The 6,791-nt window shown below is 37.4% G+C and overlaps 1 protein-coding gene across 8 annotated transcripts in view; it reads right to left on the bottom strand.

The window, feature by feature from the left end:
* Positions 1–6,791, bottom strand: part of Cap (Cbl-associated protein) — a 99,454-nt gene that overhangs the window by 59,177 nt on the left and 33,486 nt on the right. The window lies entirely within an intron of this gene.

Raw genomic sequence — 6,791 nt, 5'->3', positions numbered from 1 at the left:
CTGTCATCGGCGCAACGCGAACGATCGATGAATTAGAATAACGTTCGAAACGTCATTAATTAATAACCAAATGAAGTTTCGCTTCGAAACAGGGGCAACGCTCTGATAATCGATAACTCTCGTACGAATCCGAATCCCCTTCCGCATCGAATTCCGTCGGCCGGCTCCGTTGTCGCCGGTGATGTAATGAAAAGTGTGGAAAATGAATGGGTGTGCTCGCGATAGTAGTTGGTTCCGCCATTGTTTACTCGGAAGGAAGTTCAACTCGGAAATGGTGGTATTCATGAACGAGGGGCGAGACCGTGTGTGCCGCGTGAACACCCACAAAACTCGATGTGTGTGCGTGACACAGGCGAGGTACAGTGGCGACAAAAAGTCTTCTCCCCTCGTATCGAATAAAAAAAAAATTAAAGTAACGCGCCGTAAATAAATATTCCAAATCAATTGACGATATTAATTCATCGATGACACATTAATTCATCGACGGTAGAATTTTATTTTAATCGTTTACAACCTGGAATTATAAATTAAATTTTCACTAAAATCCCATTGCATACGTTATTAAATAGTGGCTCGTAAATAAATAATAACGATAATCGAGATTCAGAGTGGAAACGACAGATAGTTTTGCGAAACTATGAATTCGCGGAATAAATGTAGTTTAAATTCATGTTATATTTATCGTGCACCGTGTACCCTCGTGAAACATGGTTAGAGTATAGCAATGTAATAATACCCTCTTGCCACTAAATCGCTGTTGCGTGTGTTCCTTGGTGAAATTGTGGAACTCCGTCGTTTCGTCGTTAGAGACATCGCCGACAGTTGAATCCTCGTAAAAGTCCCTCGTAATGTATTCTATAATCTGTGTCGGTTCATGCTTTGACGCGAAATTGTTTATTATTCGTGATAGCTGAACTGCGATTTATTAACTTTTGACTGATATATAGGTTAAATACAGTGTAGACATTCGAATAATTGACTTATTGAAGTGACTGAAAGGGGAAAAACATTTTTCTTAATTTTCAATTTTTTCTAATCAAATTATAGAATTTTTATTTGGCAAAAAAATCGGCAGTCCAATGATCGCTATCGAAATTTAAAGAATTAATTCTTCGCACGTGTTATAATTTTATTACGTAATTGCTTGCACATGCTGCATACAATTTACATTGTAAAAAGAATGAAAAATTGTTAAATAGAACGCAAGCGAAACTATCCTGAAATTTCGAAGGAACGTAAAATTATGTCGGCGCCGCGTTTAATTCTAACCGCTCGAATTCTTCGCTTAATGACAACAATTGCTTTTCACCCCTTTGATCCAAGGTTGCACAAAGGGTCGTCGTCGAACAATCAAGCCGCACACACTGCGCTTATTAACCGCGTAATTGATCCGGCGATGAGGCCAAGAAGACCATTCGCAATGCTTGAGCTAATCTGAAATTGCTCTCGAGTCAAGGAGACCCCAGTAGGAACAATTATAACGGTGGGAGTGGTCGTGCATCAGGTAGATACGATTTCTGTGATTGTTCGGAGCTAATCGAATTTTTCAAAGCCGCGCTACGTAACTGGAAACAATAGAATTCGAAGCTCAAGCTTCGCGTGCGAACAGCGAACGATAAACGGACAAAATGTCTCGCGATTCCTGTTTTCCGGATGAATTGGAAATAAAATTTTATTTGTTCGTTAACTGGACAAACATTTGAATCGCGACGGTGAAACGAAGAGGAGGAATAACGTTCGTGTAAATGAATTTCTGGTTATGTCTGTTGCGCGGTTATTGGCGTCGAATAAAGTGGACACGGACGGTTCGAAGGTGCGCCCCCGGGTTGGCGTCATGCCCCGCAGAGGCCGAGCCCGTATTTCCGCAGCTCCATCTTCCATCTTTCGTCCTTTATCCGCGCGCTCGACACCCATCAACCGTACCCTATACACAGAGATTCCTACGATCCCCGATACCTCTTCAGTTATGTCATTAATCGTTCGAATATATTTTATTGTTTCGGCCATGACTCATTACACAGTACGAAGGCCTTCTGTCCTTTCGGTAATATACATCTTCCGAGTCTGATCGCGGACATTTTTCATTTCACGATCTATTAAATATATAAGTTCTTTATTCTATTGGATATTTATTCGATAATTAATCCTTGTCTCTTATCCGAGTAAAATTCTGCTAAATATCTGTTTGAAATATTGATAATGGAAGGGTAGAATTTTATTTTGAATATTAAATATATAAGTGTTATTCAAAATCAAATTCTACCCTTCCATTATCAATATTTCAAACAGAGATTTAGCAGAATTTTACTCGGATAAGAGACAAGGATTAATTATCGAATAAATATCCAATAGAATAAAAATTTATCATATATTTATAGTTAGAATAAATATATTTATCTGAATAAGATTTTGAAATTTCAATTTTGCTATAAATATTCAAAGATCAAACTTTTGAATTACAGAAATAGCATTTTATTTTTGCTCGCATTAATTAGACTGCCAGTACTTTCGTTTTATTTTTTAAATAAAATTATGTTTTAATAAGAGTGTTTGGTGATTTTTAATTAACTATATTTTCGTAATTACGTTTTAATAAGAATGTTTTGATAATTATATCGATATTATGTTTTAATAATAATGGTTATTTTTTACTGTTAGTATTACTGGATTTAAAATAAATAGCTACACGTTCCTGCTGAATTTAATATAAATAGACGCGTAAATAATTTCAACTTCCTGGTCGAAAGATTAAAATTTAGATGGTACGTTTATAAATCTGGGTCAAAATGGATCCGCCGCTTCCTCGAGTTTAAAAATTCAGCACGCTTTCGATGTCTAACAGTTGTAATTAATAAACTGAATTCCAAGTAGGAAATTTGTTCCAAATTCAATTAGCATCCGTAAGCGACAACTGAATTTTAAATGCATGCTTGGAATTTAATTTAATCACCTTAATTGACTCAAGTTTGAGCGTATGTCTCGTGAATGATGGCTAGAATTTGGAACTCGCTTCTCAATTTTACCTCTGAAACCTGAACTTCGTTACGCAAATGTATCGATTCGAATATCGAAATTCCATCGTACAATCGAAATCGATATAAAATATAAACGTTTGAAATTTCAATTGCAAATCGAGATTTCACCAACACGTATCCCATTACAATTTTCTATTTAACTATTGAACTATCTGATTTTCATTCGCCATTTTACAAAAATTATTTTTCCATCGTCAGTCTTCCAATGATAATTATCCCAAAAAGATTGCTTAATCATAAAATGAAAATGGAAAACCGATAAGCATTAATCTCTAAACGCAAATTAGCAACGTGTTCGCCATGTGATAAAATTGAATTCATTCCACGATTTCGAAGAAGAAACAATAAAAGATAATTTTGTTACTATAAAATTATATAAAATAGCATAATAAATGGACTGAGAATTTTATGTGAACTAAAAGTTTTCTGTTTCGATTGCAAGAGACGGAAGCTAAATGAGAACATATCTCTTCCTCTAATTCTTCAAAAAGTTAAGAATAATATTTCACTGTATCTTATTAAAAAGTTAATAAACGTATCTCGTACAGTAAATTTACTATAATATAGTACTCTCGACCTGCGAAAATGATTAAAATAAGAATGCAACTTCTACGTTACTTTTATGCAACTTCTACGTTACTTTTATGCAACAGTCGCTGAAAATGTTTATTTTACAGATGTGCAGTCTACCATTGTTGCTCCAAGTGCCGCAGAACCAGCTGGTTAAAACGAACTCGTAAAGATTACCAATTTGTTCAGCGACATCAGGAAGTGGCTCAAAATCTGCGTCGAAGCAAATCCCTTCGTCGTTCAACGAAACATCGCTCTCATCGATAGTTTCCAAGTTCGCGGCAGCCTTTTTTCCCTCCATCGAGCTGGCGTCGTCTTCTTCGACTACGATATCCAAATTCTTCCGACTCGATACGTCCCGAGTATCTTCCACCTCGAACCGAACAGTTTTCGACTCGAGGAAAATACCGCGGGCCGCGTCGACCTTCTTCTTCTTCTTCAATATGGACGGCCGAACGAATAGATCGATCACCGTTCGCTGGATATCCTTCGTGTCGGCGTAAAACATCCCGAAATTCGATCTTCTCTTCTGGGATTCGCCGATGCCATCCCAGCTGTTTATCTTCTGTCGATGCCACGGATACATCATCGATCGTACGGCGAAGGATTCGACGACCGGTATAGCCACCGTGTTCATTCTCCTCAAGTCCAATGTGTTCAGTTTGTTCTCCAAATTTTGTCTAGCCTCGTCGTTCCTGAAGCTGGCCGGCGGCTCGATGAGAAACTTCGCCGGCTCCGGCTGCTCGCGTCGGTCATGCTCGAGCTGCTTCTTCCTCGTTGTACTTCCGCCTTCCTCGATTTCGACGATTTTAATCTTGGAGTTCACTTTGGGAACAATGTTCTCGTTTCCCTCCTCGCCGACACTCGATTTCGTGTGTCCGACCCGGGTCCTCCTCGCTCGGAGATGCGCTTCGAGTCTCCTAGACCTGAATCGTCGGTTGCGTTTCAGGCACGAGCGGATCGAGCAGACGAATGACGAGAAACGCGATCTTTTGTTAACGGAGTTACTGTTTTCCTTCGATTTTCTTTTGGTTACCAATGTGTCGAAACCTTGGTGCGACGGGTTCGTGGATAAATTCATTTGTTTCATGCTGGCGAAGCATTGCGAGCAATCCAAAAACTTCATTTTTCGTGGAGAAATTGATAGTCGATTGGAAAAATTTTTAATAATAACCTATCGATGTTATTAAACAATAAAGAGAAGGTTCATTGATGATTTTGTTTCAAAATCTGGTGTCGAAATTTCAATAATGGAAACTGGATCGAATCATTGTAGTTAAATTCCATCGTTTGACCGTACTATACTATTTGATTATTATAATTTTATTATTATAATTTTATTATTATAATTTTATTATTATAATTTTATTATTACTCTCTCAAAGTCTTACTTTCATCCTGCAGAGGTTACTTTCACAAACGCCTACGTTTAACAAAGTACCTCGGGCAGATGTCGATCCTTGATTTCAATCCGTCGTGTTTCTTTCATCGAAACGACGCCAACACTTGCTTCACATCACAGTGATCATTAAGGTTATAACCATTGAGATTCGAGGTGTATTTCCGTTTTCAATTACCGATCGATCCACTAGTTCCGGCTCGAATTATGTAATACACTGTGCGACGCGCGATTCGACCGGTGATAAAAGAAGAAACGAAACGGTAAATTTTCTATAGTGTCGATCAGACGTGACCATTCGCGGATTCCGTGATTCAAGGTAGCATCGCCGTTTCTGTGTTTCAAATTGCCCCGACCGACGACGAATCTTGCGTCATCGCTGGAACCACCTGTTGCCATCGATAAATCACTGTGTTTTATTTATTCGCATGCGACGTTCTTCCGAATAATTCACCGGCAACGTGTTCCGTTCTCGTGTCGAAAAAAAGGGGGCTCGCGTAGGCGATGGAAGTTGGACGGTGGTTCGCTTTTCATCGATAATTTCGACACCGTGGCTCATCGAAAATGTAACTGAATAATACACGAACAGAGGTTTGCTAGCGCGCCGGACAAGGTGTATGTGAATACTGGCGGAAAGGTGGGTCAAGTAGTTTGAAAAGGAAAAAGAGGGTCGCCTTCTAGGGCGTCTTCCAGGTGAACGAAGGGGTGCGGCCACCGTTCAAGGAACACAAATGGGGCCTATGATTATGGAAGCAGGTGCACCGTAGAGATGGCTACGATACCCTCGCGAGCACGTCAATTAGTCGGTATGGTTGAAACGCGGATGCGCTCGGTTTACAAATGACAGAAGTCACTGATTATTAACCGGCATTTCACATGTGTCAAGTATATTAGGGTGTACGCGACGAACTTAGCTATAGGATCGTTCGTATGACTGTTGTTGAAATTTTCTGCGTTAACGATAAAAGCCAATGTGATAACAAATGTCGCGATATATTGAGATTTTGTGAGAGACGCGTAAATATGTTTTATTATAATTTATTATAATCGGCGAGGCGTGTCTCAAAAATATTAGGTGTAAATATGAAAACAATTTTTCTTCCAATTCCTTATTATTTACTATTATTTAATTATATTCTTGAGAGTGTGAAACTCCATCGTACAAAAATACGAAGGATTATAAGTGTTAAAGGTCATTTTAGATAAACGATTAAAAACAAGATTAAAACATCTGAATACGTGAATTAGTCATACGGAAAGACTGTATCTTATTTATCGCTAAATATATCGATAAGGTGGACAGTGAGGAATAAAGTAAATAAGAAAAAAATTTGGTGTTTATATGACAAATATAGCAATTTGAACAAATTCTCCGTTTGATGTTATATCTTCAAGGTTATCTGAAAGCCTCGGGAGTCTTTTTAACTGATAGCAGTATTTTTAATTATATAGTATCTTAACTAATATCACGGAATGTCAATACTTCTAGTTATTATCTATATTTAATTCATTATTACTATATATATATTTACAAACACTTTTGATTTGTTAAATAATGGTTTCTAAAAATGTCGAATACAATACGATTTTCCAAAGACCCAATCTATAAACAATTTTATAATTTACTTAAAATTTCTTTAAAACTATTAAAAAAGTTTGTCGCAGATCATTTTCTATTTTCGATCAATAAATTTGTCACCGGGTAAATTTTTAACAAATATTCGATAAATAAAACTATGTGTGTTTATCGATAATTGTTTGTTTATTAAGTCTATTTTAATAATTTA

Source organism: Augochlora pura, chromosome 9 (assembly GCF_028453695.1).
Source record: "Augochlora pura isolate Apur16 chromosome 9, APUR_v2.2.1, whole genome shotgun sequence".
Classification (NCBI taxonomy): domain Eukaryota; kingdom Metazoa; phylum Arthropoda; class Insecta; order Hymenoptera; family Halictidae; genus Augochlora; species Augochlora pura.
This window is presented reverse-complemented; position numbering and strand designations above follow the sequence as displayed.